Source organism: Leucoraja erinacea, chromosome 3 (genome assembly GCF_028641065.1).
Source record: "Leucoraja erinacea ecotype New England chromosome 3, Leri_hhj_1, whole genome shotgun sequence".
Classification (NCBI taxonomy): domain Eukaryota; kingdom Metazoa; phylum Chordata; class Chondrichthyes; order Rajiformes; family Rajidae; genus Leucoraja; species Leucoraja erinaceus.
Window position 1 is genome coordinate 12196632 of NC_073379.1, and position 23054 is coordinate 12219685.

Consider the following 23054-nt stretch of genomic DNA (forward strand, 5'->3'; position numbering starts at 1 on the left):
TTCAGAATGGCAGGCAGTGACGAGTGGGGTACCGCAAGGCTCGGTGCTGGGACCGCAGCTATTTACAATATACATCGATGATTTGGATGAAGGGATTCAGAGTAACATTAGCAAATTTGTTGACACAAACCTGGGTGGTAGTGTGAACTGTGAAGAGGATGCTATGAGAATGCAGTGTGACTTGGACAGGTTGGGGGAGTGGGCAGGTGCATGGCAGATGAAGTTTAATGTGGATAAATGTGAGGTTATCCACTTTGGTAGCAAAAACTGGAAGGCAGATTACTATCTAAATGGCGTCAAGTTGGGAAAAGGGGAAGTACAATGGGATCTGGGGGTCCTTGTACATCAGTCTATGAAAGTAAGCATGAAGGTACAGCAGGCAGTGAACAAAAAGCGAATGGCATGTTGGCCTTTATAACAAGAGGAATAGAATATAGGAGCAATATATTATAGGGTTGGGGGGCTAGGGGGCTAGGGTTGGGGGCTGGGGTGGGGGGGGGGTTGACTGGGTGTTGGGGGCTAGGGGTTGGGGGTGGTGGGGTGGGGTTGGGGGGCTGGGTTTGGGGGTTGGGTTGGGGTAGGGTTGGGGGGCTTGGGGGCTGGGGTTGGGGGGTGCTTGAACCATTGGGTTTGGGGGGCTGGGGCTGGTTGGGGGGTTGGGGCTGGGGGTTGGGGGGGGGGGCTGGGTTGGGGGGCTGGGGGTTGGGGGGGGTTGGGGGGATGGGGTTGGGGGATGGGGGTGGGGTTGGGGGGGGTTGGGGGGCTAGGGGGTTGGGGGGGCAGCGGGGGTTGGGGTGGCTTGGCTGGGGTTGGGGGGGGCTGGGCGTGGGGGCTGGGTTGGGGTTGGGGGGTTGGGGCTGGGGTGGGGGGGCTGGGGGACTGGGGGCTGGGGTTGGGGGGCTGGGGTTGGGGTTGGGGGGGCTGGGGTTGGGGGGGCTGGGGGTTGGGGGGCTGGGGTTTCTGGGGGTTGGGGGGGAACTTTAAGGTTGCAATGGGGTTGGGGGGGGGGGGGATGTGGGGTTGGGGGGCTCAAAGGGGCTGGGGTTGGGGGGTGGGATGGGGGGGATAGGGTTGGGGGGCTGTGGGGGTTGGGTGTTTGGGGTTTGGGGGGTTGGGGTTGGGGGGGCTGGGGGGTGGGCTGGGGGGCTGGGGTTGGGGGGTTCATTGGGGGGGCTGGGGGCTGGGGGGTTGGGGTTTGGGGGGCTGGGGGGGGGGTTGGGGTTGGGGGGGGGTTGGGGGGCTGGGGTTGGGGGCAGGCTGTTGGGGGGGGGGATGGGGTTGGGGGGGTGGTTTTTGTGTTTGTTTGGGGGGCTGGGGGGGGGGGGGCTGGGGTTGGGGGGGGGATGGGGGTGGGGTTGGGGGACTGGGGTGGGGGGGGGGGGCTGGGGTTGGGGGGGCTGGGGGTTGGGGGGGGGGGCTGGGGTTGGGGGGGCTGGGGTTTGGGGCTGGGGGGTGGGGGGGTGGGTTGGGTTCTTTGGTGGGGGGCTGGGGGCTGGGGGGTTGGGGGGGGGTTGGGGGCTGGGTTGGTGTTTGGGGCTGGGGTTGGGGGGCTGGGTTAATTGGGGGGCTGTGGGGTTGGGGGGCTGGGGGGATGGGGTTTTCTGGGGGGGGGTTTTGGGGGGGGGGGTTGGGGGGCTGGGGGTTGGGGGGGATTTTATTGATGGGTTGGAGGGGTTGGGGGGGGGGGGGGGTGGGGGGGTTGGGGGGGTTGGGGGGGATGGGGTTGGGGGGGAGGGGTTGGGGGCTGGGGTTGGGGGGGCTAGGGTTGGGGGGCTGGGGGGGGGCTAGGGTTGGGGGCTAGGGTTGGGGTTGGGGCTAGGGGTTGGGGGGGGGGCTGGGGGTTGGGGGGTCTGGGGTTGGGGGGTTGGGGGGGGGGGTTGGGGGGGCTGGGGGCTAGGGTTGGGGGGGGGGGTTGGGGGGCTGGGGTTGGGGGGGGCTGGGAGAGGGGTGGTTGGGGTTGGGGGGTGGGGGGTTGGGGGGCTAGGGATTTGGGGGGGGGGGGGTTGGGGGGCTAGTGGGGGGCTAGGGTGGGGGGGCTGGGGGGCTAGGGTTGGGGGGGGGGGCTGGGGTTTGGGGGGCTGGGTTGGGGGGGCTGGGGGGGTGGGGCTGGGGCTGGGGTTGGGGGGCTGGGGTTGGGGGGGGCTGGGGGCTGGGGTTGGGGATGGGGTGGGGGGGGGGCTGGGGTTGGGGGGGCTGGGGTTGGGGTTTGGGGGATGGGGCATGGGGGGCTGGGGGTTGGGCTGGGGTTGGGGGCTAGGGTTGGGGGGATATGGGGGGATGGGGTGGGGGGTGGGGGGGCTGGGTTGGGGGGTGGGGTGTGGGGGGCTGGGGTTTGTGTTCGGGTTTTGGTTTAGTTGGGTTGGGTTGGGTTTGAGGGATGCTTTTTATTCCGCAGGCCTCATCTGGTTGCCAGGGCGACCGTGTCCAGGGGCGACGGACGGCTGGCACACGGAGCGCCGGGCTGTGCTCCGGGGAAGGAGAGAGATGCGGGTCGGTGATTGGCCGGCGGGCCCCTCTCACCAGATGACGCTCACGCTCACACCATGGCCGGCCCATTCACAAAGTCAGCGGCACCGCCCAGCCCGACGCACATTGGCCGACGCACACGCTTCCCATCGCGCCATTGCCCTGCGCGTCCGCCCGCCCCCCCCACCACCAGCAAGTTCGGCTGTGCTCACACGCGCACACACATATAAAGGCTAGGTGGCAGTGTGCAGATGTAGCCAACCCACTGTGGAGCGGTCCTCACGTAGATAGATAGATAGCAGCTGGTACAGCACTGCACAGGCTAAACAGGTAACATTAAAAAAGATCATTACCCATCACACTATTGTTTGTTTTTTGAGTATGTATATATATATATATATGTGTGTGTACATATATATATATGTATGTATCTGTGTATGTAAATATCTGTGTATATATTTGTATGTATGTGTGTATATGGTGTACCAGGTGTGTGTATGTAAGTGTATATATATATATATATGCGCGTGTATATATATGTGTGTGTGTGTATATATATGTGTGTAAAAAAAAGAACTGCAGATGCTGGTTAAAATCGAAGGTAGACACAAAAAGCTGGAGTAACTCAGCGGGACAGGCAGCATCTCTGGAGAGAAGGAATGGACGACGTTTCGGGTCGAGACCCTTCAGACTGATATGTGTGTGTACTTGTGAGTATGTGTGGATATATACACACACTGAACTTTTTTCTCGTTTATCATATCGTTTACTGTGTATTATGATTACATATTCTGTTGCGCTGCTGCAAGTAAGAATTTAATTGTTCTACATTGGACACATGACAATAAAACACTCTTGACATAACTGCAGAAACTTTTTCTTAACGAAAATGCAAGATTTATATTTCAAATTAAATATTTAATATTATTTCAATTAAAAAAATATAGTCTAATTTGCATGCATTTGTCTTCTCTAATGAACAAGGTGGTTATTTCTATAATTTTCCATGCCTGTGCATACGTTTATAATTCAATGTGTATTTTGATGCATTCACTTGTGACCAGGTCACATCTGGATGGTGGATGGTGCAGTCTTTAGTGCAATGCCGTCTATGTCCAATTAATTAATTCACACTTTTCATTTGTTCTAACGACTTGGAAGATTGCATTTTATTTTGAAAGGGAATACATAACTGTAATGAGAAGCAGGCTGTGTGTTTTCTGGCAGATATTCTGCCTGGTATGTTCATAGATGAATTGTGTAGTAAGGAACTGCAGATGCTGTTTTAAATCAAAGATAGACACAAAACGCTGCAGTAACACAGTGGGACAGGCAGCATCTCTGGAGAAAGGAATGGGTGACGTTTCGGGTCGAAACGTCACCCATTCCTTCTCTCCAGAGATGCTGCCTGTCCCGCTGAGTCACTCCAGCGTTTTGTGTCTATCTTCATAGGTGAATGACTGTCTTTGTGCTTTACGGTGGTGTGTGGTCGGATTCGCAGCTGAGGCCTGTTCCCGATGTTGGGGGAGTCCAAAACGAGGGGCCACAGTTTAAGAATAAGGAGTTATCCATTTAGAACGGAGACAAGGAAACACTTTTTCTCACAGAGTGGTGAGTCTGGAATTCTCTGCCTCAGAGGGCGGTGGAGGGCGATTCTCTGGATATTTTCAACTTTCAAGAGAGAGCTAGATAGGGCTCTTAAAAATAGCTGAGTCAGGGGATATGGGGAGAAGGCAGGGATGGGGTACTGAGTGGGGATGATCACATTGATTGGCAGTGCTGAATTGAATGGCGGTGCTGGCACGAAGGGCTGAATAGCCTACTCTTGCACCTATTGTCTATTGAAAAACAGTGAGATTCTTTGTTTTGTATAATTAATTAAAATCTTACTACACACAGGCTCTAGCTGCAGTGACAGTTTATTTCCATCTGTTGTCAGGCAACTGAACCATCCGATCAACAACTTCCAGAGCGGTCCTGAGCTACCATCTACCTCATTGGAGACCCTCGGACTATCTTTAATCGGACTTCACTGGACCTTTTCTTCCTCTTAACATTATTCCCTTTATCAGGTATCTGCATACTGTAGACAGCTCGATTGTTATCTTGTATAGTCTTTCCGCTGACTGCATAGCATGCAACAAAAAGCATCCCACTGTACCTTGGTACATGTGGCAATAAACTAATCTAAACATACCTTAAATAAAAGAGTATATGAATAGTAGGTTACACTGAGACAGCACTTAGTGTTCCTTTTGTGCAAACCAGCATCTGCTGTTTCTTGACTCTGTCCTTCATCGGAAATGGACTCAGTCAGAACCTCCACAGATGCTGCCTGATCTGCTGGAAAATTCTGTCCCCTGCATTTTTTTCTTGGGTAGTTTACACCCCAGCGGTATGAACATTGACTTCTCTAACTTCAGGTAACCCTTGCTTTCCCTCTCTCCATCCCCTCCCCCATCCCAGTTCTCCCACCAGTCTTACTGTCTCCGACTACATTCTATCTCTGTCTTGCCCACTCCCCTGACATCAGTCTGAAGAAGGGTCTCCACCCGAAACGTCACACATTCCTTCATTCCAAAGATGCTGCCTTTCCCGCTGAGTTACTCCAGCATTTTGTGTCCACCCTGCCTTTTCAGCTTATATTTTAGATTTCTCTGTGTACCAGAGTGTGTGTGTGTGTGTACCTGAACAAGCGTGAATGTGCATTTGTGAGTGCATGTGTGTGTGTGCATGTGTATATGCGTGTTTTTATGTGCGTGTATGCATATGTGAGATTTTTTTTCTTATTTTTCACTCGCATTTTGACAGAACCCAGATATCTCCTGGCTCGATAGACAATAGGTGCAGGAGGGGGCTTATTCGGCCCTTCAAGCCAACACCGCCATTCAATGTGATCATGGCTGATCATCCCCAATCAGTACCCCATTCCTGCCTTCTCCCCATCCCCTGTCTCCGCTATTTTTAAGACCCCTATCTAGCTCTCTCTTGAAAGCATCCAGAGAACCTGCCTCCACCGCCCTCTGAGGCAGAGAATTCCACAGACTCACCACTCTCTGTGAGAAAAAGTGTTTCCTCGTCTCCGTTCTAAATGGCTTACTCCTTATTCTTAAACTGTGGCCCCTGGTTCTGGACTCCCCCAACATTGGGAACATGTTTCCTGCCTCTAGTCCAAACCCTTAACAATCTTGTATGTTTCAATGAGATCACCTCTCATCCTTCTAAACTCCAGAGTGTACAAGCCCAGCTGCTCCATTCTCTCAGCTCCTGGGGGGGAGCTGCATGGAACATGCACGCCAGAAATGCAGGGAGCTCCAGTTTATTTCTGCTTGGACTGCGTACGTACATGCAACGTGCTTGATCAAGTGCACCATGCAGTTACCTCACACTTACTTACATTTACTATTCATGCTTCTGATATATTTTGATTTAAAATACCATGTTTTTTAATTTAAAATGTCAAATAGACTGGAAGTGTGGCATTGGTGCTTTGCAGGGGGAGAGGATATAGAGTTAAGAGTCATTGGGAAGATAATTAATCTGGCTCGGCTAAAGTGAAACCAAAGTTTAGCAGGAGTTACTGGAATTGAGGGAATAGATACTGGAAACATTCCGGCTGCATGAAGGGAGAAAACAGGGGATGTTTAAGCCAAAATCTTTGGGAGAAAAACAGTTTAAAATTGTGGGTATGACAGACACTGTTTTTTTTTAAACTGGGCCAATTCGTAGGGAAGTGGAAAAGAAAATAGGAGCGGCAGATAGAGAGAGAGAGAGAGAGAGTTTAAGAAAAGTTTAAATACTCTAGTGGAAATAGAAGTGAAATTAAAGAAATTCCCTCGTATTCCGCTCAGTTAGCTTACAACCCGACGGTATGAACATTGAATTCTCCAAGTTTAAGTAATATACACTCCCACCCATTGCACTCCTTTCTCCCACTATTGCTCCCCTTCCCCCTTCTACCCCCAGGAGCAGAATTAGGCCGTTCAGTCCATCAAGTCTACGCCATTCAGTCATAGCTGATCTATCTTTCCCTCTCAACTCGATTCTTCTGCCTTCTCCCCGTAACCATTGACGCCCTTCCCAATCAAGAACCCATCAATCTCCGCCTTAATAATAACCAGTATCATGTGCTCCACAGATTCACCACTCGCTAACTAAAAATATTCCTCCTTATCTCCCTCTGAAGAAGGGTTTTGGCTCGAAATGTTGCCTATTTCCTTCGCTCCATAGATGCTGCCGCACCCGCTGAGTTTCTCCAGCACTTTTTTTCTACCTCCTTATCTCCCTCCGGCTTTACATCAAACTCCTCTTCTCTCCTTATTTTATATTCTTTTGTCTCCTTTTCATCTCTGGGATTTGCCCCCCACCCCCCTTATTCTATCAACCCTCCCTCCCCCCCCCCCCCCCCCCCCCTTGTATCCACCTATCACTCGCCAGGTTTTGATCTGCCCCCACCTCTCCTTTCTGTCTTTCTCCCCCTTCCTCCAATCAGCCTGACCCAAATCGACCATTCCACCGTCTGTCCACAGATGCTGCCTGACCCGCTGCATTCCTCAAGCTCTTTGTGTTTGGCTCAAGAATCCAGCATCCGCAGTTCCTTGTGTCTCTAAAAAAAAAACCCCACAATTAATTACCACAGGCTGCTCCAGCATTTTGTGTCTTATCTTCGATGTAAACCAGCATCTACAGTTCCTTCCTACACAATTAATTACTACGCCGATTACAAGAGGAAGCTGTAGAATTATGACTTTCAAAAGACATTTGGACAGGTATATGGATAGGAAGGGTTGAGATGAATATGGGTTAAATTCAGGCAAATTGGACTAGCCCACGTGTGCCGACGTGGTTGGCATGCACTAGGTGGGCCGAAGGGCCTGTTTCTATTTGAATAGGAACTCTCCTCTTCTTATCAAAATCCAAATTCAGCATGGAAACGGGCCCTTTGACCCAACCTGCGCACACCGACCGACATGCCCCATCTACCTGCGTTTGGCCCATACCCCTCTAAACCTTTCCCACCTACGACCACACACTGGGTCTCTACCCTCACCACAAATCTTTCCCAATGACCTTAACCCTCCTGCTCCATAGTCTTTCGACAGACGCAAAAAGCTGGAGTGACTCAGCGGGACAGGCAGCATCTCTTGATAGAAGGAATGGGTGGGGATTCGGGTCCACAACTCGCAAAGTCACCCTTTCCTTCTCTGCCAGATGCTGCCTGTCCCACTGAGTTACCCCAGCTTTTTGTATCTATGGCGTAAACCAGCATCCAACACGTGGTCCATATTCTTTCACTTGTTGACAACTTTTCATTCTAGATTTTCCAAGCTGCTCTCGGCCAGGCTGAGGAGTGTGGCCAGAGTGAGTCAGCGGCTGGGCTCTGGGCCAGTTGTGGGGAAGCCCCTGATCTCTCCCAGTCAATCCCTTGCCCACAGCCCAGTCACATTTTCCTAATCCAGTGATCGCCTTGTTGCTTCATTGCAGCAGATGCTGAGATTAGGCGTGGTGATCTGCAAGACACTGCAGAGAGTTGTGGATGTAGCCCAGTCCATCACACAGACCACAATCCCCGCCGTTGACTCCATCTACACTTCACGCTGCCTTGGGAAAGCAGCCAACATGATCAAAGACTTGTCCCTGTCCCACCCCAGTCATTCCTTCTTCTCCCTGCTCCCATCCGGCAGAAGGTACAGAAGCTTGAAAGCGCGCACCACCAGACTCAGGAATGGCTTCTACCCCATTACGGACATTAGACTTTCTCGTTGTAACCGATGTGCTACAATGCCGAGATTCTGCCCTCAGTATCACTTGTTACCTGCCAGACATTGTGCTGCCCCTCCATCCTCCCCTTCCTCTTTCCCCCGCCACCCCTCTCCTTCCTCCACTAAAGGTCCATTAACCAGTTCCACCATTCATAATTATCCATCCCTCTTGGGCTCACACCAGTCACTAGCCAACAGTCAGCCTATCGGGGAACCTCCTTCCAATAGGTGCAGGAGTATGCCATTCGGCCCTTCGAGCCTGCACCGCCATCCAATGTGATCATGGCTGATCATCCACAATCAGTACCCCGTTCCTGCCTTCTCCCCATTTCCCCTGACTCCGCTATCATTAAGAGACTTATCTAGCTCTCTCTTGAAAGTATCCAGAGAACCTGCCTCCACCGCCCTCTGAGGCAGATAATTCCACAGACTCACAACTCTCTGTGTGAAAAAGTGTTTCCTCGTCTCCGTTCTAAATGGCTTACCCCTTATTCTTAAAATATTCTTACCCGAGGTCATCTGCTACCAGCCCTGAGTTGTCCTGTTTTTTTCATTACTTCCATTTTTGTTTGCTCTACAATCAGTCTGGTGTCTTTTTTGTATACATCAGCATCCACTGTTCCTTATTATTATTATGTATTTTCCCACCCCGCCTCTTCTAGCTTTCTCCCCTCCCTCCCCTGCAATCAGTGCACAGGAGGGTCCTGTCCAGAAATGTGGACTATCCATGTTCTCCAGTTATGCTGCCTGACCTGCTAAGTCACACCAGGAATGTGTGTCTTTTAAAAATATATATAAATAAGACCTGCACTTTATGGAAAGTTTGCTTTCCTAGAAAACACGCGACATGTACCTTTGACAAAATCTGTTGTCCCTTTCGGATTTTGTGTTGACTTAGTTTAAAATTTAGAAATACAGCATGGAAACAGGCCCTTCGGCCTACCAGCAAAAAGCTTTTCACTGTAACTCGGTACATGTGACAATAAACTAAACTAACTAGCCAATTCTATGTTATCCCAGTTTTGCATCCAAAATACCAGGGACAATTTACAGAAGCCGGTTAACCTACAAACCCACACGTCTTTGGAGTGTGCGAGGAAACCTGAGCACCCGGAGAAAACCCATGTGGTCACAGGGAGCATCTACAAATTCCGTGCAGACAGCACCCGTAATCAGGATCGAACCCGGGTCTATGGTGCTGTAGGGCAGCATCTCTGCCACCTGTTTTTTTTTTTTCTCTTCTCACCTTACACGAGGTACTTTGTATTATTTTTCCGCAACAAACCAGCTCTTGCAGTTGAACATGGACACTGCAGGAAGGACATGTTTTCAGTGGAGAGGGTGCAGAGGAGATGGTGCATTATTTGGTGTGTTTCAGTTATGAGGATAGGCTTGTTTATCTTGAAGTGCAGAAGGCAAAAGTTAATGTTCATGAGTTATAGGAGCAGAATTAGGCAATTCGGCCCATCAAGTCTGCTCCGCCATTCAATCATTGCTGATCTATCTTTCCCTCTCAACCCCATTCTTGTGCCTTCTCCCTATAACCCCTGACACCCTTACTAACCAAGAATCTGTCAATCTCTGCCTTAGAAATATCCATTGACTTGGCCTCCGCAGCCTTCTGGGGCTATTAATTCCACAGGATTCACTGAAGAATTTCTTCCTCCTCTTTCTAAAATTACGTCCTATTTTCTTCGGAGATGCTGCCTGCTAAGTTAGTTCAGCACTTTGTGTTTTATCTGGTATAAACCAGCAGTTTTAGTGTTTAGAGATATAGTGCTGAGATAGACCCTTCGGCCCACCAGGACCAGAACACACACACAGACACACACGCACCTGGGTCTCTGGCGCTGTGAGGCAGCAACTCTACCGCTGCGCCACCGTGCTGCCTATAAGGGGCATCTGCAGTTCTTTCTTATTACATTTAGCCACAGGAGGCAATTGAGACAGGTATAAAGAACAACATTTAAAAGATAATTAGATAGGGGAAATGGATAGTGTAAAAAGGAATTGCTGAAAGAATTGGTTTAAACCGAAGATAAACATAAAAAACTGGAGTAACTCAGCGGGTCAGACACACATAAAACTGAAGAAAGGTCTCGACCCGAAACACCACCTATTCCTTTTCTCCAGCGATGCTGCATGACTGGCTGAGTTACTGCAGCATTTTGTGTCTCCTATCACAGGGACATGGATGAGGCAGGTTTGGAGAGATATCTGGGCCAAAGGCAGGCAGGCAGGTGGGGTGGGGGACTGGCGTGGATGGGACATGTTGGTGAGGTGTGGTGGCGAGTAGCTGCTGTTGCCCGGGGTGCCCGGCAGGGGGCGGCGTGCTGGCGCAGGCGCAGTGTGCAGCGCGCCAGCCAGGCCAAGATGGCGCCGCCCAGGGGAGGCGAGCGGAGGTCGCGGGGCGGCCGCTGACACACACAGAGAGAGAAGGAGAGAGACACAGACACAGACATAGTCACACAGAGAGCGGGCAGGCGGGGACCGCGGCTGCCGGCGACGCTCCGAGCGCCGGGCCACAGCGGAGAGAAGGAGGAGCGGCAGCAGCGGTGAGTCCGGGCCCCGGTAACCAGGGACAACGCGGCCCAGCCCCGAGCCCGGGGACAGACAGACAGACAGAGGCAGCGGCCGCGCCGGTGAGTGTCGGTGCCGGGTGGGGGGTAAAGCTCCGTCTCTCCACCCCACACACCCTCCATCCCTCCACACTCCCTCCATCCCTCCACACTCCCTCCACCTCATTCTCTCCCTCCCTCCCTCCAGCTCCCCCCTTCTTCCACACACCCTCCATCCCTTCACACTATCTCCCTCCAGCGCCCCCTTCTTCCACACACCCTCCATCCCTCCACACTCCCTCCACCTCATTCTCCCTCCAGCTCCCCCTTCCTCCACACACCCTCCATCCCTCCACACTATCTCCCTCCAGCTCCCCCATCTTCCACACACCCTCCATCCCTTCACACTATCTCCCTCCAGCGCCCCCTTCTTCCACACACCCTCCATCCCTCCACACTCCCTCCACCTCATTCTCCCCTCCAGCTCCCCCTTCCTCCACACACCCTCCATCCCTCCACACTATCTCCCTCCAGCTTCCCCTTCTTCCACACACCCTCCATCGCTCCACACTCCCTCCACCTCCTTCCCCCCTCCCTCCCTCCCGCCTCCCCTTCCTCCACACACCCTCCATCTCTCCACACTATCTCCCTCCACCTCATTCTCCCCTCCCTCCCTCCAGCTCCCCCTCCCTCCACACACCCTCCATCCCACCTACCCAGCAGCGGTCTCCACCCGCCCATCCCGCTGGGTTTTGGGTCGTGGTCATGACAGTGAGATCCCACACAGGGTCGTGAGGGGAGTTTGACAGCTCCGACCGCGGGAGATCAAGAGGAAGAAGATTGAACTGTATAGCCTTCCATCACAGTGAGGAATGTGGAATCCACTGTGGTGGATGTTTATATTGATTTTTATGTGGTTGTGCGTCTTATTGCTTTTCACTTAGTATGGCTGTATGGTAACTTAAATTCCACTGTACCTTAATTGGTCCATGTGACAGTAAACTGACCTTGAAACGTTGAGTGGGAGGGAGGGACAGTTGGTTAACGGTTTAACCGATCGGAGCATCGTGTACCAAGGGGGGTAGTTCGTGTGACAAGTGGCCCCAGGACACGAGGAAGGAAAGAAAAATGCGGATGGGTGAGATAGCAGGAGGCTGTTTGGCCCCTCCTGCCTGCCCTGGCTGTGACCCCGACCGTGACCCCGCGCCCTGACTTTGATCCCTACCTTGACCTTGAACCCCATCCCCTTGGTTCTGACCTTGACCCAGAGCCCTGACCATGATGCGACCTTGATCTCAAACCCCATCCTTGGCTCTGACATTGACCACGAACCTCATCCCTGACTTTGACCCCCGAGCCCTGACCCCAAGCACCATTCTTGTCCCCGACCTTGACCCAGAGCCCCAACCTTGACCCAGAGCCCCAACCTTGACCCTGACCTACCTTTCTTTTTCTGTCCCCTGTCAAGTTTTTGTCGGGATGCAGTCCTCCACACATATCTTTAAGAAGTCTGTACCGACTGTGGTCATATTGTTCTCCTGAATCTTGAATCTTGTCACCTATTTCAGTGCATCTTGACCAGAAGTTTACTCTAGGATATTCGATGCTGAGGGGAGAGCTGACAGAAGTATATCAAATTATGCATGGTATATATAGGGCAGACAGAACATTTCTTCCAGGATGGAAAAACCATCTGCTAGATGAGAGGTTCGACAGACTTGGATTGTTTTCTCTGGAACGCTAGAGGTTGAGAGGAGACCTGATAGAAGTATATAAAATTATGAGAGGCATAGATAGATTATACAGTCAGAACCAATTTCCCAGGGTGGAAATGTCAACGATCTCACAGCGTGACTTTAAGGTGAGAGTGGGAAAGTTTAAGGGAGATATGCAGGGGCATGTTTCTTTACGTAGAGGGTGGTGGGTGCCTGGAAGACACAGCCAGGGGAGGTGGTGGTGGGAGATACAATAGTGGTGTTGAAGAGGCTTTTAGAATGGAACATGGCTAGGCAGGGAATGGATGGATATGGATCATGTGCAGGCAGACAAGAATTGGTCTGTTCGGCATGCTCGGCACAGAGATATTGTGGGCCAAAAGGCCTGTTCCTGTGCTGGACTGTTGTTCTTTAAGATGGCGAGGAAGTTAGTCGCCTTTCAAATACGGTGAGGTACAGGTGCAATAAAAATATTGCTTGTAGCAGCTCCACACACATGTAGACTACAAAGAAAAAATAAAGTTTGATGAGGTCTGCTCTGATATTATTTTGACTGTAATCATTAGAGTTGTAGACCACTCTACCTATAATACTGGTGAATATGTGGTCTTACCCCTTCAAAGGTGGGGAGAATTCCTGCTTCAAATTACACTTGCGGATTATTTAACCTCCCCATGAACTACCTCTTGAGAAAACCCATGAGTTTGGCTTGATGAAGACCCTCATTGGAAAGGTCATGAGTGTTTTATAGTCATATATGTCCTGAAGCATAACAATGCAACACTTACTTGCAGCAGCATAACAGTTTTGTAAACACAAAACTCAATGGATACTGGGTGTCTGGAATGTGTTGCCGCAGGAGATGGCGAAAGCAATGATAATAGTGGCGTTATGAAGCTTTTATGAGATGGAAACGCAAGGTGGCACCCAAGCCAGGCGATGCTCTGCAGGCTGGTCTCAGAAGCAGATTGGCAATCATAACTGCTCTATTGTACAACTAACTCCCCCCCCCTATTGTACAACTAACTCCACCACCTGCATTCCAGGCACTCACCACCCTCTGCATAATTAATAAATGAATGAATGAATAATTCAATAAATACATTTATTGTGCAATGAATAAATGCCTCACATCACTCCTTTCACTTTGCCTCTTTGACCTTAAAGCTAAGCCCACTCGTTTTTGACGTTTCCACCATGGGGAAAAGTTTCTGAATGTCTATCCTATCTATACTTCTCATCATTTTATATACTTCTATCAGGTCTCTCCTTAGCCTCTGTCGTTTTAGAGATAACAATCCAACTGAAAACTAGACTCTGCTGTGTCGACATACGATCTCGTGAGTGCACAAACATATGTGATCTTATTCCCACCTTCTCGGCCTCCTCCAATTCTCCCGAGTACTTTCATCTCTTTTATGCTGTTGAAGGGGACCGTTTGGCTCATCGTGTCGATGCTGGCTCTCAGGGCAAGATCTACTTCTGCCTTATGTTCCAACACTGCTTCCACCACCCTTCAAGGAAGAGAATTTCAAACACTCTTAGCCCTCAGGGAGAAAAAAAAAAGACATGTTTGAACAACACTGAACTGCAGATGCTGGGAATCTGATAAAGAAAAGCAGAAATTGTTGGAGCAGGCCAGGCAGCATCTGTCTCAGGAGTAATAGTGTTAACATATCATGTCGAAGGTCTGACAAAGGTTCTTTGGCCTGACTTGCTGAGTGTTTCCGACATCTTCTGTTCTTTGGTCGTATCATGTATGTCTTAAATGGGTATTCCTGTTACTGAGGTGTCTGTTACCTATTAAGAGTGGCTATCAAGGAATTGTCTGTTAAGAATTAATATTAAGGCATTATGGTGGCTATTAAGAATTAATAAAAAGGGATGAGGTGTCTATTAAGAATTAATAATGAATTGATGGTTATTAAGAATTAATATAAAGGAATTATGGTGACTGTTAACAATTAATATTAAGGAATTAAGGTAGCTATTAAGAATTAATATTAAGAAGTTAAGGTGGCTATTCAGAATTAAGGTGACTATTAAGAAATTGAGGTGACTATTAACAATTAATATTAAGGTGGCTATTAGTAATTAATATTAAGAAATTAAGGTGGCTATAAAGGAATTAGGGTGGGTATTAAGAAATTAAGGTGGCTATAAAGGAATTAGGGTGGCTATTAAGAAATTAAGGTGGCTATTAAAAATTAATATGAAGGAATTAAGATATCTATTAAGGGATTAATCTAGAACCTATTAAGAATTAAGGTGGCTATTAAGGTGTCTGTTAGCTATTGAGAATTATCCTAAAAAGATGGCATCTGATATTTAAACAGATCCTTTGTTCTATATTCTCCCGCAATGGAAACCATGTTCTCTATTTTCACCTTGTCAGCATCTGTCAGGGTCACTGACTGAATGTGTACAGAAAGATGGCAGCTGACAGAGTTAAGGGCCTGCCCCACTATACGAGGTAATTCAAGAGTTCTCCCGAGTTTTCCCCTGATTCGAACTCGGAGAATGTCCGCAGCGGGTCCGTAGGAGTTCGTGGATGTCTCGTAGCGGCTCGTACGAGTAAAAAGTAACAATTTTTTTCATCACGAGTATTTTTTTACTCGTGGATATTTTTCCACAGTGTTGAAAAAACGTCACAAGTTTACCAGATTTACCGAGTACCTACCATTACTCGTACGAGCCACTACGAGACATCCACGAACTCCTATGGATCCGCTACGGACATTCTCTGAGTTCGAGTCGGGGGAAAACTCGGGAGCTCTTGAATTACCTCATACAGTGGGACAGACCCTTTATATACCACATAAACGGGGCCTTCAGCTAAACTCTTCCATGATGACCAAGATACCCCATCTAAACTATTCTTATTTGCCCAGGTATGTCCCATGTCCCTCTGAATCTTTCCTATCTATGTACCTGTCCAAGTATTTTGCAACTGTCGGTATAGTACCTGCCTCAACTACCCCCTCTGGCAGCTCGTTCCGTAGACCCACGAATAACTTGAAGAGGCAGCTACCCTATGAGTGAAAATGTTGCCTCTCAAATTCCTATTAGCTCTTTCTCCTCTTACATGAAGCCGATGGAATTCATAGTCACAGACGGTTGTGGAGGCCAAGACACGGGGTATTTTTAAAATGGAGATTGATAGGTCTTGATTGGTAAAGGTGTCAAGGGCTACAGTGAAAAGGCAGGAGTTTGGGGATAAGAGGAAAAATAGGTCAGCCATGATCAGGATTAGTTTAGTTTAGTTTAGTTTAGAGATACAGCGCGGAAGCAGGCCCTTCAGCCCACTGAGTCTGTGCTGACCAGTGATCCCCGCACATTAGCACTATGCTACACACTAGGGCCAACTTACAATTATGCCAAGCCAATTACCCTGTACATCTTTGAGTGTGGTAGGAATCCGAAGATCCCGGAGAAAACCCAGGCAGGTCACGGGCAGAATGAACAAACTCCCTACAGACAGCACCCGTTGTTAGGATTGAACCTGGACCTTCAGCGTTTTAAGGCAGCAACTTTATCACTATGCCGACCTAAATAGTGGGTAGATTCGATGGGCTGAATGGTCTAATTCTGCTCCTATATTTTATGATCTATCCCCTCTTGTTCTTGATTCTCCAAACCTGAGAAAAGACTGTCAATTCGCCCTATCTCTGCCGGCTCATGCCTTTCACTGAATCATTAATGCAATCTCAGCCTAGTGCTTGGAAAATGGCTTCATATTTCCCATTGTTTCTCGTGGAGGTTGCGATTTTTTTGCCATCAGAGCCGCGATCCTGTTTACAATATCCTAGCACATTCTTTTAAAGCTTTTAAACGCTGCCAGCTAACCCAGACAGAGCATCATGTGCTTATATTATAATGTAAAGAGGTCTGCTAATCTCAGAGGGTGTAGTCTTTAATTATAGTTCCTCGTGACGAGATTCTGATGGTTTAAGTTATGTTTATTATTGGCAAGTATAACGAGGTGCAGTGAACAGCTTTGTTTTGCAAAACATTAGATAATATAATACATTCAAGTCAAACTCCAGTACAATAGGTAGACCAAAGGGGAAGATACAGAATGTAGGCTATAGTTCTCAGCATTGTTGCGCATCGGTTCCAGAGACAAAGTCCAATGTCCGCAATGGGGTAGCGGTGAATCGGACAGTACCCTAGCTTATGGAAGGACAGAAGCTGAAGGGGAGAAGCTGTTCCTGAGTCTGGTGGCGAGTGCTTTCAAGCTTCTGCACCTTGTGCCGGACGGGAGCGGGGAAAAGAGGGAATGACGGGGTTGGTTGTGTAACACTACGAATAATTTGAAGAGGCAGCAACTAATAATCTTCTGCTTAGTCTTGTGGTTTTTGGCCAACACTGCCAGGATGTCTGCTGTAAGGGTGGAAAGCTTCTGATGAAATGCAACGGCAGCTGTGTGGGCAGTTGGAACATTCACAGTCACAGGTTCCAACAGTCATCAGCTGCCTCATTGTTAGCTCTTTCAGGTACCCGTTATGGTCTGTTCAGCCCCCGCGGAGTGCAGGAGGTTCAGAGTGGATGCGACTGAGGTATACAAAACTATGAGGGGCATAGAGAAAGAAACTTTTCCTCAGGGAGGAAATGTCAAAGACTAGAGGGCAGAGCTTTAACGTGAGAGGGGAAAAGTTCAAAGGAGATGTATTGAGTATCATTTTTTTACAGTAGTGAGTACCAGAGTGATGGAGGCAGATAAGATGGTGGTAATAATGCGACTTTTAGATCAACGTGCTTATGCAGGGAATGGAGGGATGTGGACCACGTGCAGGGAGAGGGGATTAGTTTAACTTGGCATCATGTTCCATACTGATGTGGGCCAAAGGGCATGTTCCTGTGCTGTGATGTTCTATATCAGAGTTGAATAACACAAAAGGGCCTAGAAACATAGAAAGTAGGTGCAGGACGAGGCCATTCGGCCCTTTGAGCCAGCACTGCCATTCATTGTGATCATGGCTGATTGTCCCCAAACAATAACCCGTGCCTGCCTTCTCCCCATATCCCTTAATTCAACTAGCCTCTGGAGCTCTATCTAACTCTCTCTTAAATCCATCCAGTGATTTGGTCTCCACTGCCCTCTGTGGCAGGGAATTCCACAAATTCACAACTCTCTGGGTGAAAAAGTTTTTTCTCACCTCAGTCTTAAATGGCCTCCCCTTTATTCTAAGACTGTGGCCCCTGGTTCTGGACTCACCCAGCATTGGGAAATTTTTTCCTGCATCTAGCATCCAGTGAATACAAGCCTAGTCTTTTCAATCTTTCCTCATATGACAGTCCCGCCATCCCGGGGATCAATCTCATGAATCTACGTTGCACTGCCTCAATCACAAGGATGTCCTTCCTCAAATTAGGAGACCAAAACTGGACACAATACTCCAGATGTGGTCTCACCAGAGTCCTATATAAGGTAAGGGGGGAAAGGTTTATAAGGAATCTTAGGGGGTTCTTCTTCATCCAGGGAGTGGCGAGTACCTGGAGCACACTGCTGGAAACACTGGTGGGAGCAGACTCATTGGTGGTATTTAAGAAATGCATAGATGTGCTCGTCATACAAGTGCTGGAAGATGGTATTAATACAGATGGTTGCGCACCGGTTGGCATAGACGAGATGGGCCGAATGGCTGTTTTCCTGTTGTATGACCTCAAGAGATTACCAAGAATGTAAAAGGTGTATACATTTGAAAAGTGAAAGGGGCAACGTTGAAAGGAGGCAAGTTTTTTTATAGAGGGTGGTGGGTGCTTAGAATGCGCTGCTTTCTTTCGTGTGGCGTGCACAGCCTGAAGTTGTTGGACAACTTGTTCTTTTTGATCTTCCGTTTGTGCACGTTGAGTTGATTGCATTAGTCGAAACAGGGCGGACCACGTGAAGTTTGCAATCTTCCACGCCGGAACGCGCTGCCAGGGGTGGTGGTGGAGGCAGATACAATAGTGACGTTTAAGAGGCTTTTAAGAGGCTTCTTGGCACAATGTTCAACACAGACATTGTGGGCCGAAGGGCCTGTTCTTGTGCTGTTCTATTTCAATGTATGTTCGGGTGGATAGAGGAAAAAAATGCAACTTTCAACGCTTGCTTCCAACATTTAAAGTTTATTCATCCTCCACTTCTAGTTAATACCCTCTGGTTTAGGCAGCATTCTGGATGCTTATGAGGTGCCCTTCTTCCTGCTTGTGCGTAGTCTCACTCTGGCAATAGAGGAGGCTGAGAACAGATAGGTCCGGAGAGGAAAAAACAAAGAATTGCAGGTGTTAGTTAATACACAAAGTGCTGGAGTAACTCAGCAGGTCAGGCAGCATCTCTGGTGACCATGGATGATGTTCTGAAGACAAGTCTCAACCTGTCCATGTTCTCCAGAGTTGCTGCACCATCTGCTTAGTTACTCCAGCACTTTGTGAGCTTTAGGACAGCACAGTGGTAGAGTTGCTGCCTTTCAGTGCCAGAGACCTGGGTTCCATCCTGAGTATAGGTTCTGTTTGTGTGGCCTCCGTGTGACTGCTGAGGTTTTTTCCGGGTGCTCCTATTTCCTCCTACACTCCAAAGACATACTGGTTTATAGGGGATCGCTGGTCGGTGCGGACTTGGTGGCCTAAGGGCCTGTTTCCGAGCTGGCCCTGCTTTAATCCTTGGCGTGTCTTCGCAGTGTTTCTGGAGGTTGCACAAGACATGTAATGGTGCTGGAACACAACACCCAGCTGGACCTTTCACCTACATTTCTCACTGCCAACGTTAAGGTCATTCAGTTGGATTTGTTCAAAGTAAATAGCTCTGTGTGGACAGGACTGTCTCTTTGCGAACTTTGTATCTTTGATCTGTCGATAAGCTGGGTAAACAGCGAAGGAAGTGCATGAGTGATGCGAAGAAAGTGGGGAGGGATTGAAAATTGTGTCAGGTTGTTTATTAGCTGTTACTTTGTCTCATTCTGTGGATTTAATGTTAGTGCCGGTCAAGAGGGCCTCTATAAAGGAACTGATCATCTTCCTCATTCAAAGGTAGACAAAAATGTGGAAAAATCGAAGGTAGACACGACAACGAGCACCCACATTAAAACAGCAGAGCAGAGATAGAGTCTGGAATCGGTTTCTCCAGCCAATGGTTCAGTGGTACTTTATTGACACGTGTACCTAGGTACAGTGACAATTGTTTTCTTCATGTGTAGGAAGGAACTGCAGATGCTGGTTTAAACCGAAGATAGAGACAAAATGCTGGAGTAACTCAGCGGGACAGGCAGCATCTCTAGAGAGAAGGAATCGGTGACGTTCGGATCGAGACCCTTCTTCAGACTCTATTGTTTTCTTCATAAAGTTTTTAAGTTATAGGAGCAGAATCCAGTCATTTGGCCCATCAAGTTTACTCCGCTATACAATCATGTCTGATCTATCTTTCCCTCTCAACCCCATTCTCCTGCCTTCTCCCCATATCCCCTCACATCCATGCCAATCAAGAATCTGTCTATCTCCGCCTTAAAAATATCCATCGACGGCCTGCACAGCCATTTGTGGCAATGAATTCCACAGATTCGCCGCCCTCTGACTAAAGAAATTCCTCCTCATCTTTCTAAAGCTATGTCCTTCGATTCTGAGGCTGTGACCTCTGGTCCTTGACTCCCACTAGTGGAAACATCCTCTCCACATTCACTCTATCCAGGCCTTTCTCTATTCTTCATTCAGTTCAGTAAAAGTCTTGCTATACAAAGGCACGATCATACTTAAATACCAAAGTGTAGGATATGGCGATAACCCTGAGACAGTCTACAAGAATCAGCACATTTCCAGAGCTATTTTTGTATGATTCAAGTCCAAAGACGTTTAAAAAACCCCGCAGATTCTTAACTTGGCCATAAAGGCCCCTTGTCCTGGTGGCGGCACTTGGTAGTTGGGTGAGGAAAGAACTGCAGATGCTGGTTTAAGTTACAGGTAAACACAAAATGCAGGTGTAACTCAGCGAGACAGGCAGCAGGCAGTGAAGAAAGCGAATGGCATGTTGGCCTTTATAACAAGAGGAATCAAATATAGGAGCAAAGAGGTCCTTCTGCAGTTGTACAGAGCCCTAGTGAGACCACACCTGGAGTATTGTGTGCAGTTTTGGTTCCCTAATTTGAGGAAGAACATTCTTGCTATTGAGGGAGTGCAGCGTAGGTTTACTAGGTTAATTCCCGGGATGGCGGGACTGTCATATGCTGAGAGAATGGAGCAGCTGGGCTTGTACACTCTGGAGTTTAGAAGGATGAGATGGAATCTCATTGAAACATATATGTTTGTTAAGGGTTTAGACACGCTTGAGGCAGGAAACATGTTCCCGATGTTGGGGGAGTCCAGAACCAGGGGCCACAGTTTAAGAATAAGGAGTAAGCCATTTAGAACGGAGACAAGAAAACACTTTTTCTCACAGAGATTGGTGAGTCTGTGGAATTCTCTGCCTCAGAGAGCGGTGGAGGGTGGTTCTCTGGATGCTTTCAAGAGAGAGCTAGATAGAGCTCTTAAAAATAGCAGTCAGGGGATATGGGGAGAAGGCAGGAACGGGGCACTGATTGGGGATGATCAGCCATGATCACATTGAATGGCGGTGCTGGCTCGAAGGGCCGAACGGCCTACTCCTGCACCTATTGTCTATTGTCATCTCTGGAGGTAGTTTGGTGATAGTTTACCGTGAATATACTGGGTTAGAAGATCGGGTGTGACCTTATTGAGCAAGACAGCGAGCTTGAGGGGTTGAATAGCCAGCTGCTAACTCCTATGTTCATATGACTAAATCTCTCTCCTCGCAATATTTGTTGCCGACCGTAGAATTCTGCGATTAATTCTAACATCAGCAGAAGTTGGCCACACGATGCTCAGAGTCTGTTTCCCGCAACCATTGACAACCATCCCAGTTGGCCTGGAACCTATAAAATTGCTCTGCCTCTATAACTCTCCCATTGAGTCATGCATAGTCTCACATTATGGAAAATGTCCCTTCAGATCAACTTGTCCATACTGGCCAAGATGACCCACATAAGCTCATCCCATTTGACTGGATTTCGCCCATATCCTAAACTTTTCCTATCCATGTGCGTGTCCAATTGTCTTTTAAATGTTGTTATTCTACCTACCTCGACTACCTCCTTTTGTTACTGTTTTGCATATCTTTCATTCATTTGTTCCATATCTCTCTACATCACCGTCTATATCTCTTGTTTCTCTTCCCCCCGACTCTCAGTTTGAGGAAGGGTCTCGATCCGAAACGTCAACCTTTGCTTCTCTCCAGTGATGCTGCCTGTCCCGCTGAGTTACTCCAGCATTTTGTGTCTGATCATCTGGTGGCTTATTCCATATACCCACTACTTTGAGTGATAAAGTTGCTCCTCAGGTTCCTATTGCACCTTTCGCTTCTGACCTTCAACCTAGAGACTTTTGATCCTGAATCCCTAATCTGTGGAAAAAGACACCTTATCAATTCCTCTCGTGATTTTATAAACCTCTATAAGATCACCCCTTATCCTCATGTAAGCCAAGGAATAAAGTCCTAGCCTGCCCAACTTTTCCCTGTAGCTCAGACTCTCAAGTCCTGGCAACATCCTTGTACGTCTTCACTATGCTCTTTCCAGCTTAACAACATCCTTCCTATAACAGTGTGACCAAAACTGAACACAACACTCCAGATGCAGCCTCCCAGAAATCTAAAGAATCCCAGCCTTCAGGGGCAATATTCCTCAAGTCTGTCTGAAATGGTTGATCTTTTGTTGCAAATCTATTTCCCACCGTTCTAGATTCTCCCATGAGGGGAAACATCTTTGTTGTCCACCCTGTCAAGCCTCACTTTTAAGTTTCTGTAAAATCATGCCTCATTCTTCTAAACTCCCAATCTTTAGACCCAAACAGCTCAACCATTCACAGAGTCATCGAGCTGTCCAGCATGGAGCAGGTCCTACGGCCCACCTTGTTCGTGCCCGACTAAGTGGCCATATTGGGCTTGTGCCATTTACCTGCATTTTGCCCATTTCCCTCCATATATCTGTCCAAAATGTCTTCTAAAACTAGTTATTGTACCCGCTTCCATAGCTTGCTTTAGACTTTAGAGATACAGCGCGGAAACAGGCTTTGTCGACCCACCGAGTTTGTGCCGGCCAGCGATCACCCCGTACACCAGCATGACCCTACGCACTGGGAACAATTTACAATTAACCTACAATCCTATATGCCTTTGGAGGGTTCCAACCCGAAACATGTTCTCCCAAGATGATGCCTGACCCACTGAGTTACTCCAGCACTTTGTATCTATTGGGTCAGAACTATTTTTGTGTTTCTTACCAAAGTGGCTCCCCTCATATTTTCCATCTTTCCACTCCCTCTGCCGAAATGTAAAGCCCTCTTGTATAATCTCCCTTAGCTTGCTCTGTCGCTGACTGTCACAATACCATAACCGCGTGGGTTTACTCCAGCTGCTCCGGTTTCTCCCACACCCCAGATTCGTGCAGGTTTGTAAGTTAATTAGCTTGGTAAAATTGTAAATTGTCCCTAGTGTGTGTGGGATAGTGTTACTGTACGGGATGATC

At 48.6% G+C, this 23054-nt stretch overlaps 1 protein-coding gene across 4 annotated transcripts in view; it reads left to right on the top strand.

Moving 5' to 3' along the window:
- Nucleotides 1-2646: 2646 nt before the first annotated feature.
- Nucleotides 2647-23054, top strand: part of hmgcs1 (3-hydroxy-3-methylglutaryl-CoA synthase 1 (soluble)) — a 38749-nt gene continuing 18341 nt past the window's right edge. The window contains exons 1-2 of one of the 4 annotated variants that reach the window (XM_055632095.1): nucleotides 2648-2796; nucleotides 4406-4538. The gene's annotated coding sequence lies outside the window, so the exon portion shown is untranslated. Of the gene's footprint in view, nucleotides 2797-4405; nucleotides 4539-10570; nucleotides 10871-23054 lie in introns of those variants that run through there. The other 3 variants (XM_055632094.1, XM_055632092.1, XM_055632093.1) reach the window with 3 other exon arrangements.